The sequence below is a fragment of the Pleurodeles waltl genome, chromosome 1_2 (assembly GCF_031143425.1).
Source record: "Pleurodeles waltl isolate 20211129_DDA chromosome 1_2, aPleWal1.hap1.20221129, whole genome shotgun sequence".
In the NCBI taxonomy this organism is placed as follows: domain Eukaryota; kingdom Metazoa; phylum Chordata; class Amphibia; order Caudata; family Salamandridae; genus Pleurodeles; species Pleurodeles waltl.
The window spans coordinates 339,614,175-339,627,585 of NC_090437.1; positions in this window are offsets into that span (position 1 = coordinate 339,614,175).

Sequence of the window (13,411 nt, forward strand, 5' to 3'; positions counted from 1 at the left end):
TACTCCTAATGAGCATATTTAAGTAACGTATAAGTCCCTATTATAGTGTACAAAGTGTACCCAGGGCCTGTAAGTCAAATGTCACTATTGGATTTCACCACATATTGTGCCACCACTAAAGTGACAATCCAAAATATGATGGCAGGCCTGACACCAGTAGCCTGGCTGTGCAGGTTTAAAACTACAAACTCTACCTGTCAAAATAACCTCCTTTGACAGGCTTAATAAGTAACCCCTAAGTAAGTCTCAATGCCCAATAGGCCAGGGCACATGACATTTAAAAGTATAACATGTAAAAGCTGAACGTAATACATGTCCTTATAGTGAAAATGCCCCAAAAGCTTTCTCTACCACAGGAAGCTTTGTTGTTCAATATAAACCTGCACCTGCTTTTGAGACCTGTGAGGAGAGCCCTAATGGTTGGACCTTGTCCCATCTGTACCCATAACAAAGAAGTAGATTCCAAGTGTTAGAAGACTGGGACTGGCCTGCCAAGCTGATTCACCGAGGGTCATTCATTGGCGGGCCTGACTTCACTCTAGCTCCTACTACGTTCTTCTCCACAGTAGCAAATGTGATTCAACGGGCCCAACGATGACAAGCATCCAATGAATTCGAACCCTCTTTGGCTGCAGCCTTGTCTCGTTGAAGGAATCCATCTTCCAGAATAGAATCTAAGTCCAAAGGGATAAATCTTCACTGGGCCCAATGCCGAGCAGCATCCGAATGACACTGAATTTCCTTCTTATCTTCATCAGCAGTTTCCCTGAGACTTTATACTTCGTCAACCTGTTACTGATGAGCCTGTCTTTGGATCCACCTTGGCCTGCTGAGGACTCCATCATCTTGAACATAGTATTGTGTAAAGGTAACATTCAGACTGGAATAGACCTGGTCTTACTATTTGACCTGCTCTCTTTTACAGTCTACCTAAAACCTTATCCTTGTCCCGGTCTAGCGTGACCAGTTGCCTACGGTTCAGGCTTTGCACTTTTTGGCACTATTTTTTACTTAAAACTTTATATCCCTGGTTCCCTTTATTGCATTTTTGTCACTTTGTTGTCCTTTTGTTTATTAAATTGTCTGGTTTTTATTATGTTGTCTTAGAATAGTGATTTTACTTGTGGTGGACTACTATCCACCCTAACTAATAGTGACATTTTCACATTATTTAACATATCAGACTTCTGGCTGATGTCATTGGCTTGTCTAAATAACAGAACTGAGGCCTCCTGCATTGAACTTAAGCTGCCCCACAATGCAACTTTCAGGCATACAAATTACATGGTAATCAAGATTACAGTTGGAAAAGCAAAATACAGTTTCTTCTGAGAATTCTGACGGTTTAAATCTTCCATTCCCATGGTGTTCCAGAGGGGGTAACCAAAATCAAAACTCTACTACAGTAAGCTGTGGGATTCCATAAAATAACATATATATATATATATATATATATATATATATATATATATATATCTCCGGCTTCAATGCAGAGTAATAGCAATCTACAATAATAAATGCCTATTCAATTTACAATATTCTTTTGCAATCAGCAAGTCAGACAGACTGCCTTTATCGTAACATTTGTTTATGAAGATTCAGGACTATATTATTTGTCATTGGCATGTCACCACAACCAACTCGGACCTACTGTGTTGGTCATAAACCTTTCCACAAGGCAACCATCATAAATATGAACACAATACACTTCTCAAACAATATCAAATCCTTACAAATGGATACGAATAAGGAATATGATAGTGTAAATTGTCTATTGCCATGGTTTTCTCTGGTGGGTCACCAACACCAAAACCCTTGACTGCTATGGTAATCCGTAAAATTCCATGTAACAACATACTTGCTTACAGGCCTTAATACAGTGAATGAACAATTCACCCGTAAGAGCCAATTGCCTCTAAAACATTCTTTTCACAAAACGTATGTAAGGCTTCATTGCTTTGTCATAACTTTTTATTATAAGCAGACCACACCTACATCTGACATAACTTTTCATATTGAACCTATAAGACCTCTAGGTTTTACCAATGGACTGACAATATTAACATCAAATGCTAACAGAAGTGCACATTAACTGACAACCATCAGGCATACATTCATAAAATTAGAAATAAATACAAAATTACAATTGGCAAAGCAATATATAACCCCTCTCAATAGGGCCTGACAAGAATCATCACAGTAAAATCCTACTCTGAGGTTGTGGACGAGTGGGTGACGAAAATCCTTGCCTACTATGGTAATCTGTGAGATTGCTTGTGGCCAAATACACAACATAATGTTATAGCAATCCACTGTTAGAGGCCCTATGGACTTTAGAATATGCTTTTCACAACAAGTAGGGCAGGCCTAACTGCCTTTCCAATACATTTTTGGCTAAATGGACCAGACACTTGGCATCCCATTTCCTGCACACCAGTCAAGCCTACAGCTGTTATCATTGGTTTATCATCTTGGTGAAGTCAGGATTACTATACTGAGCAAAAGCTTTCCCATAAAGCACCAATCAGACATAGTCATAACATTTCAAATCTATACAAAGTTATATTTGGCAAAGCACAATACTATCTTCTCAAATAGTGAGTATTAAGGATTCTCATGGTGCAAATCGTCTATATCCATGGTTTGTCTGAGGGGGCAACCAACACCAAAACCTTCCCCTAATAAGGAACCTGAGAGACTGCATGTAACAAAACACCTATCTGTAGGCATTAATATATAGTAATAACAATCTACATTTAAATGCCTATTGACTTTACCATACACTTTTCACAATAAATATGTCAGACCTGGTGCCTTTATCATGACACTTCATAATAAACAGATTAGGTTTAAAGCCATGTTCCTCGGCTTGCCAGCATATCCAACTCAGCCCTGGTGTATCGAAAATATAAGCTTTGACACAAGCCAAAAAGTGCAATACAGAAGTCTTTTTAGTGGAGGCGCGCACATTTGAGTCAATAATATCTTGTACTCAGGAAGCCAACACATAGGAGGAGCCTAAGCCCCAATGCTTAATTTGTATAAAAAAATAACTGCCAGAGTGCACCTACTGCTGTTGCCAATGACTGTACCGACACAACTACTAACCATCAGACTTCTGTAAGTGTGATAATTCATACTATTCCAGGACCCAATATCTATAAGAATGGCTTGGGTGTAGGTATAGGCCCTTTTAATGCAAATTGGATTAATGTATGACTGTTGTGCCAATTTCTAAACTATACAGAAACTACCACTGTGTGGTAGACTGTCATAAGTGCCGGTGTTGACAATTAAGTGCCTGGTGTGGAGCACTGGAAACCACTGGCACAAATTAAGCAATGACAAGCCCTCTATTAGTAGTACTCTGAAAGATCTTTTTTTGCATAAGGTAAGGTGACAGTTGCACTCTCAAGCCAGACCTAAAAATCCATGTAGATTAGTGTAGCCCTGGGCATCCCATACTGCTTTCAAAGACAAAAGTGCAGTCTAAAGTTAATAATGGAAGAGGAGGGTGTGGAGACTGCAAGACACTCCTCATGACTTCCCTCTCCCATTTGTGCTCCTGCCAGAGAAAAACAGACAAATAAATTATCTGGTTATTTAAGACACTCTAAAATCATTATAATGCCAGGTGTGTGTCCCCCACCTCCCAAAGTTCAAGCTCAGGCCACCATACTGCTGCAGCTGGCTCAGGCAGCAGGATAAATAAACAAAATGATCACAGCTGCTTGTAGATAAGACCTTTTTTCTGTGGACGCACACAACTTCTGCCCAATCAAAACATGTACTCTGGCTTCCAATGTGTGATGTGCCAAAGCCCCTCTCTTCAGTACTCATGAAACCTCTTTATAAGGTTGATCACAAATGACAATGCTTAGGACATATTACTGGAGCAATCCATAAAGCTTGGAACAGCCCTGGTGGCCAAGGGGTAAAACTTTCTAATATTTGTTATATATCTTACACTCCCCCTTGTGGGCACCAACCCTTTTGGTCAGGAGTAGTGGTTGTTGGCAGCCCTGTGCCCAGCCTTGCTGTGGCTGGTCAACCCTCAGTTTGCATGGCCTTTGGCCAAGCACAGCGGGGGTTGGGCATAGGACCTGGCCTGTCTTTTTGATCCTAAAGCGGCTAAAATTGAGACTATGAATCAGTCATGCTACTGTTTGCTGTACTTGCTCTTCTATCATCAATCAAGCTAAGAATAGCAACCTAATTGTCTGACATTTTTTTCTTTATGGAGCATGTGCAAATATTGAGCGTTACATGTTGCTTGTTTATATATATAAACTTTACTAATCCAAATGGGCATCAGTGGCTTAGAAACATAGGGTCTGATGTACTAGTTCTATTCACAAATCAAGTATGTGTATTTTTCAAACAGACTGGTTTTCAAATGGGAATGCAATTTGTGATTCTCATTGGAGGTTACAAAATTGTCTGCCTAATGAATATTAATCTCAGAATGTGCAACCCCCTGTGATTGGCTGTGAATGCTGAGATGGAGGCCTACATTTGCATTCCCAAGTGGGAAACCTGTGTTTTTTTTTTTTTTTTTTTTTTTTTTTTTTAATCCAAAGATCCATTCAAGGCAATCGATGTGGCTTTAAAAAATTTTTTCTAATTTAGGAAGCCATTGGATGTCTAAAGATAATATAAGCAATCATACAATGGCTGTCAGTTCATTCTCACACATTGTGCATTCACCACTAGGGAAATCTTAAGAGGGGGATCCTGGGGCAAACGTATTTTGGGGGACCCTGTCTGGAACAACTTTGAATTTCTGATCCAATTTTAGCCCTTTCATGCCGGGACACTGGTAGTACACTGGCACACTTGTCCAAATTCTAAATATATTTACATCCAATATTGTAACACAGCAGCACCTCACTAATATTACTGCAAACACTCCCATTTCTTATAATTGAGAGCCTTTTTTGATCTAAAAGAAACTTTATGGATGTTGCATGAAACATGAACACATTTTTCTGAAAATTTTAATAGATTCTCACACATCACCCACATTAAAAGCACGTTAAAGGAACATTATATTTAAACAAAATGTGTTTAAGAATAATTCAAGGTCATCAGTGCAAGACTCTGCAGAGCTGGCTCTATCAGATGGGCCCCTGAAAGGCTAGGGCCCTGAGCCAGAGCCCACTTTGCCCATGGCATAAAACATCCCTGTTTACCACTAACAACTGACAGAACAAACATATTGTAGTGGCCATCTTTGGAGTAGGGGGTTCATAATAGGAACAGGAGCTTCGCCTACTTAACTGAAATGAATGAGTGTAGGTAAATGACTTCTCTCTGTGTGCCTCGGTTCCCTTACCTTTCAAATTGTGAGCTCCTGGAAATTACCTGTTTCTCAGTTTCCAGCTTTTTACAGAACTGGACGCATGTTTGATCGTTTCAAACACAATCATGTTCCACCAAAGGAGGGTGAAAATACTGTACTAATAAACCAACCCCAAAAATCATAATTTATAAATAAAGCACACAAACGTCCTTTGGAAGTTTTAACCCAAATATTGTTAGTCATTGAACTAAGTGAACGAAGCTCTAAGGACAAACTTATCCTGCTAATATTTTTTTCTAGTTTGTATCTATTAAAAGGGGGTACATGTCATTTCTTAAAACATTGCTGGAGAACTGGATTTCTGATTTATTAAACAAAAAGAAAATTACGATTTTTACTCTTCGTGTAGGTTTGCCATCTTTCTGTATTTGGGATATTAATGCACCCTAAAGAATGAAATGTGGGAAAGCTGTAGGCTGAAGTTGATGGTCGCAGTAAAGTATAACAGTTCTTTGCTCAGTATTTCGCACGCAATAGTGTTCGGCTTTCCTGCAGCACTGGAATCACGGCTACCTCATTTTTGCACTGCAGGGTGTGGCCTCTTTAAAAAGAGAAAAAATAGTTTTTGTCACTGAGTTATCATTAGGGTGACCACCTGGCATTGAGCCAAATTCTGGACAGGACTGTAAAAAATTCAGGACAAAGGGTCAAGATTCAGGACAAAAATTCAAGAACAAACGTCAGTTTTACAGACGCACGCCAGAGAGGCCATGCCTCACTATGTTAGTGCATTTATGTACTCTTTTTTTAACATAGCACTATTTATTCACTGTGGACCTTTTGTGATTGCCTCCTGGTGTGCTACATTCAGGTGTCACATTACGTCCTTGTTCAGTAGTAAATTAATGCCCTTCACGGCAAGGCCATCACCCCTACCCAAATCTGCCTGATCTTTCCTGAAGAGAAAGTAACAGCAAAATTTTGATTGTTTCTGAACATTTCAAAACCCCTGGCAAACAGTTTGGGAAACATTAAGGTAATTAACCTTATGCTAGTTTAAACAAATTGAACACAAACATCTGGCTTACCCCAACCGCCCATGGACTTTCAACCTAATTTTTTTTAAAGAGGCAGGGCAGATGGTGTGGGTGACAGTCTCACACCTAATGACAGGATGTGATGTACCCATAACTTGTCTGTAGTCTCACTGCACTAGAGTGTATGTTTGGGACTCTACATTTATCTCCGAAATGGGAGGCCGGACTACCAATCAAAGATAATAAGAGTAGGATGAAATCGAGATCAAATGGGAGATCCACGGCAAGTAATTCAAAGGGTTGTTGCTAACAACTGGATAAATAAAGAAGAGAAGAACAAGGTGGGACAATTCCTAAAATCAGACAAGATGGGTCCACCAAGACTATTTGAAGGTATTGGGTACCTGGGGAGTTTTCTGCACACAGGAGCGAAACAGAAGGGGCACTGTCAAGTGTTTGAACAATCAACACCCATCCACCTTGGCAAACTCTTCTGGTGCAATGGTCCGCTGTTAGTGCTTGTGAAGGGTGAGCAGGGGCCAGACCCCTTGCAAGGTTGTGCAAGGCAATTGCCTGCTTTGTCCATGTCTTTATATGGTTTTGAAATTGAGCAAAAGCCAAACTAGAGATCTGGGTTATCCCCAAGTGTCAAGTACACATAGAATCTTCAAAATATTTGGGATGTAAATTGGACAAACAAAATTTCCAAATTTGAAAATTTAATTAGTGTTTCTTTAGCATAAGGCACTGTTTTCGCCTTCATACACAATTAGATCTCAGATTTAACTGGGAACCAGTTACCTTTTTGATACCTAGTGATTAATATCTACCATTCTTACACTGATTTCCAGGATGAAAATCTCGGCAGAGCAAACGGTCCCTCCAAGCCCAGTTTGCTTTTTGGTCTTCTCTTCTGCTTTCTGTAGAGGCCACGTGGCACTAGTGAAGATGGGGTGCTACCCCAATGATAGTATTATTTTGCAAGTCTTCCCCTGCTCATCCTTCATTCCTTCTTCAGACAGGCCACACATCTGATTAGTTCGCTGCGGCACCATCGGGAGCTCTTTCCACTCTAAAGCTAACTGTGACTGCAGTGGATTAGATCTTCTGGACTTAGAATGCTTTTATTCAGCTGCAGATGTCCAATGGGTGGCTCACTGGCTTTCTGCCCACCTCCCTGCATGAGATGGGATTTACCAGTAAAGTCTTTTAAGGAAGGCTTAATGCACTGCTCATCGTTTCCTACTGACCATTCTATGGATCACCATCCGGGGTTATCATGCATGGCTTTCTCTTGCCTTGCCAGAACCTGTTAACTCACTGACACGAAGAACCCTATGCTCCTGCACTACCTTTGCTAAGCCTTCCCACTCGCACAGGATGGCTGTGCTCAGAGTAACTCCATCAGTGGCATGTTGCAGGTGTCTTAAAATTGGGGACTTTGTTTCGGAACAATGAGCTACTAAATTTCCAAACCCTTGTGGCAGACTACCATCTTCACCCCGGTCAATTCCTTACTTACAAAAACCTTAAATAATCGTTAAATGCCCTATTTCATGTCTGCCACCTAGCACTAACCCTACAAGAGGTGTGCCAGAAGCTCTGTACCATAGGAAATGGTGGCAAACTGATAGAATGGGTGTACAGACCTATCCTGCAACATGGAAACCACTCCAGGTCGTCTTGTCATACTACCTGGGTTGATTGATGTAGCCAAACCTCTGCAAGATATGGACTAAAATACTGGACTTTCCTCACAAAGTATCCCACAGCTGTCACTAAGTAAATTCATAGTGCTTGAGACCCGCACGGGTGAGTAGAGCGCTTTTATAAATGTTAATGATTTGATTTGATTCCTTGTGAATGCATTCTGCCCATTGCTTGCCATTGGCCTTGTGGTTTGTAACTCACAATTTGTTGCTTTCAATTTGCTGGCTTTATTTGTTTTAAGCTATGCAGCTTGAATTCGTCCCTTCCCTTGCCAAAACCTTAAACAGTATCCTGCCGAGTGCTACCTTTCTGTAAACAGGCCTGTAAATCTTGTTCTTATCTTATCCTATTTGCTGTGCATTCAAAGAACAAAGTCAAATGTCAGGCTCTGTCTTCGGTGGGAATTTAGGCCCATATTTATACTTTTGTTAGCGCCGCATTTGCACCGCTTTTTAACGCAAACTTACAAAATACAATTGTATTTTGCAAGTTTGCGCTGCTTTTGCATTAAAAAGCTGCGCAAATGTGGCGCTAACAAAAGTATAAATATGGGCCTTAGTGTTTACTTTCCTTTTTCTGACTTCATAGTGAGAGGATTTATGCAACAATCTTGCTGGATACTGGGGTTAGGAAAGAGATTTTTCTATCACATGACAACATTTAAATAGACTTCAGAATATATCAGAATTGCACCCTACTCTGTATCACTCCACGCCACTGTTCTCTTCTCCATTCGGAACCACTCCACATTATGCCACTGCTCTCTATGCTACTTCACACTATGCCTCTCTACTCTACTCTATACTACTCTACTCTAAGCCACAGCACTTTGCGCCTCTCTACACCACTGCGCTCTGCTCGTCTGCACACCATACCACTCCAGTCTAGGCAACACCAATCTAATCCGCACAACTCCTCTCTCTGCCACTCTGCAACGCTGCACTGTACGCCACTGCACTCTAAGCTAATACACTCTATGCTAATGCACTTTACTCTGTAACACTCAACTCTATGCCCCTGCACTCTACATCAATACACTGTACATCATTCTAATCTACTCTGCACCTCTGCACTCTATGCCACGGCACTCTACACTACTTTACTCTATGCCATCACACTCTATGCCACTTTATGCAACCCCACTCTAACCTGCACTTCTCCACTCTAAGCCACCTCACTCTACTGTGAAATAATCTACTTTATGCCACTTCACTCTGTGCCACTGCATTCTATGCCACTGCACTCTACCCTGCATCTCTCCACTCTATGCAACTGCACTCTACTCTGAAACAATCTATTCTACGCCACTGTACTCTATACCACTCTGACCACTGCACTCTAGTTCAATGCACTCTACACCACTGCAAGCTGACACTCTGCAACACTGCTCTGGCCGCCACTATACTCTACACCACTCTGCCCTGTACTACTGCATTTTGCACCAATATACTCTATTCCACTGCATTCTATGCCACTCTACTCTGCCCAATGCTACTCTATGCAAATGCACTGCCCTTTACTCTGCACCACTGTACTCTGCCACTGTTCTCTGTACCACTCTACACCACTGCACTGACACTCTACTCTGCAACTCTGCACTCTACACCACTCTACTCTATGCTACTGCACTCTAGGCACTATACTCTACACCACTCTACAATACTCCACTCTGCACCACTCTACACCACTACACTCTATGCCACATGAGTCTACTCTACACTCTGACACTGCACCACTCTGCATTACTGCACTCTCTGCTACTCTGTTGTATGCCACTCTACTCCACTGCACTCTATGTAACTCTACCCCATGCCACTCTAGGCCACTGCACTCTGCGCCTATGCACTCTAAACAACTGCACTGTACGCCACTGCCCTCTACTCTGTACCACTGTACTCTACGCCACTGCTCTGTGCCACTCTACTCTGCAGTGTTGCACTCTCCACCACCGTACTATACACCAATGTACTAGGTACTACTGCATTCTATGCCACTGCACTCTATGCCACTCTACTCTGTATCACTCCACTGTACAGCACTTTGCCCTACTCTGCACCACTCTACACTACACCACTGCACTCCCTGCAATGTGAGTCTACTCTGCAATCTATGCCGCTGCACCACTCTACACTACTGCTCTCTCTGCCTGCTACTCTATTGTATGCCACTCTACTCCAATGTACTCTATCCCACTCTACTCTGTCCCATGCCACTCCATGTCACTGCACTCTACGCTAACGCACTCTAAACAACTGCACTGTACCCCACTGCACTTTGCACCACTGGGCTCTACGCCACTGCTCCTATGCTACTCCACTCCACACCACTATGCCACTAGCTTTAAGCCATGCTGAACAGCAGCTACTCTAGTGTATAACATGGCTAATGGCTAAAACACATTAGCAAAGCCAATAACTCTTTCGTAGATGAGACCTATTGGCTTTGCCAATATTTGTTAGTACTATGAGGTACCGAGGTACCTGAAAGAACTGTGAAAAATACAATTACATCATAACAAAGGCTGCTACAAAATGCGCAAATACATTTCGGTTAAATAAAAAAAAAGTGCTTCTCAAATACAGATTTGAATAATATACAGTTTATACCTAGGATAAAAAAAATTATAACACTCCATTAAAACCACACACTCCACAGCTCACCTTGGAACACCATTACATCTGAAAGAAATATCTTTGCCACCAGAAAACTTCAAGTGACTCCTTTTAGTAAAGTCAATGCAGGTTTTCAAGCCCCTTTGTATTTGCAGATTTACCAGTTGCCCACATTTGCATGTCTTTATTGAAGGAGACCCCCTGGCAAGAAGGCCTTTTCTTATCTGTCTGCCCCTCCCTCCCTCAGAGCACAGGAGACACCCTGCCTTCCAGCCCAGCTGGGGAAACTCCTCTGGCCCTAATTTCGCCCTGCCTCCGTTGCCCTTTAGGTGAAAGGCTAAAATTATGGACAAATGCCGTCCGTTAAAGCTTTCATCACGGACAACGGACAGCAGGGCGAAATTACGGACAGTCCGTGAAATTTACGGACGGGTGGTCTCCCTAGTTATCATTACTAAAAATAGGCATTCTAGATTGTCGATTTGATGATGCCTGCTTGGGTTTTGAGACATGTCCTGACTCACCAGATGGGCTTTTCAAGGTGGACACCTGTCTGTGACTGGTATCCCACAGACGGAGCCTCAGTCTAACCCAGTGCCTAATTTGTAAAAGAATGAGTGCTGGTCCCCAGAAACCCACGTTTGACACTATTAAATGTCAGTGTGCCGAATACTGAGGCTGCGTAGTCTTGAATCCACCTCATGCTACTTTATTCCACTATTAGACACTCCCTTCCCCTTTATTTCACTCTTGCAGGTTCCTGCCTTCTATTTGTGACTATTTTTAATATTTGACCAGCTCCTTCGTTAGCCTTTGTGCGTTTCTCTCTCGCAAAAAGTCTGATAAGGAAAATAAGTGATGGTTTCCAAAAATGAAAGCTGGTGGCCCCCACCGGCTCAAATTAAGCAGTGCTTCTCTTTCTCAACTTTGGCAGCAGTGTTAGCATCATTAAAAAAAAAAAAAGTGATAGCTACTTGTCACCCTTGCTTGCATCTCTCTCTCCAAAATACTGAACGAAATGAAGAGCAGATGTGCGGTCCCGCGTGCCCCATCCAGTCCTACCTCGGTGTCAGTGCGTCCGTGCCGGCAGTGAACACGAGCGCCCCCACAGATTGAGATGCTGATTAGACCTGATGGGGCTGAGGATGGTGGCTGCTCTCGCCTAAATCCAGGGTCAAATAGTTTCGGATTCCTTCAGTGGAATATCACAGTATCATTAAGTTGTCGCACAGCTTAAACACACTGGGAACCTAGAAGCGAAAGAAGATGGCAGGAGGACGAAGCGAAAGGGAATTGTCCGAATGCACCCGGAGCAGAAAAAGTGCCGGATGGGAGGTGTGATTACCAACAGAACTCCACAGCGAGGGGCTCTGGTTCACATGGTTTTCAGGTTTGTCATATGGTTCGGTGAAGTATCTGGACTCGCGGGATCTCGAACTTTACCCCCCGCCCTTCCCATTGTTACCCCTTACGCGCATGTGGCCCACAGGTTATAATGAGTTCACTGGTTGCACATCTGATAGTTATAAATACCTTGGTGCTCCAGAGGTTTTCCTCCGGCAGCAAAATGATGGATTTCTGAGAAACTATTTTCAGGACACAAAAACATTTCGAGAAGAAGCAGCCAGCGAAAGCAACATGATGTTGCTTTTACACATACAGAATATTAAAGCCAGTCCTCCCTGGAAAAAAAAATGCCAAGAGCAGTTATCGTAACAAACTAATGCTCTGGCTTCCTAGTAACAACCGATCAGTCCCCCGCAGTCGGGGCTTAGGGCTCAGCAACTTAGAGATAATGGGGCATTACTTAAGTCAACTTCAATTCTTCAGTGGTGCGGTGCCGCACTGCACCACTGCGCTGTATCGCGTGGCAAAGGGAGTCTGCGCTGTAGGCGCGAGCCAGCAGAGGAGTTTCATTTCTGAGGAAGGGATCATTTCTCCTTGACAGCACGGGGCGCACACCTCCAGAGGAAAGAAATCTCGCGATATGACCGCAGCTTTCTTAGGAAGATCACTCCACACGATTCACAAAGCATCTTGTTTTTAGTACTTGAGACTTTCTCTTGTTTTAGGTGTGAATTCCCCATATATTTCCAGGAGTAAGACGTGCTTTAAAAAAAACAAAAACAGTTTGGTAATTCAGCTACCTAGGTAAGCTTGTCTTACTGCTAGAAAATCAGAACTAAGGGCCAGATGTATGAAACTTTTTTGCACTCGCAAACGGTGCGAATCGCAAAAATTGGCCGTTTGCGAGTGCAAAAAAGTGGTCTGCGATGCATGAAAGGCATTCGCAGACCAAAAATAAATCGGAAAAATTGCGATTTTTTTTTTTTTTTTTTTTTTTTTTTTTTTTTTGCGCTGCGACCTGGTTTTGCGAGTCGCAATTTGCGATTCAGTATTTCCAGTAGGAAATTGAGAGGCGCAAAGTGCGAGTCGAAAAATCCAAGTCGCAAAGAGATGCATCAAAAAATCGCAAATTGCAATTTTTCGCAGAATGGCATTTTGCACATGCAAAATATCATTATCTAAAACCAGGTGGTAACCAGGTGCAAAATTAAAAAATGCATTTTTAAATTGTACATGTAAAGCACACATGCCCTTTTGGCATATGTGCACCTTACATGTCCCCAAAAATATTTTTGTGTGCAGTAGAGGGGCCCTTAGCCCCCCAGCACCCTGGGGTTTTGCATTTCCAAAATTGTGATTTCCGTTTCAGAAATCGCAATTTTGGAAATGCAAAAAATTCGCAG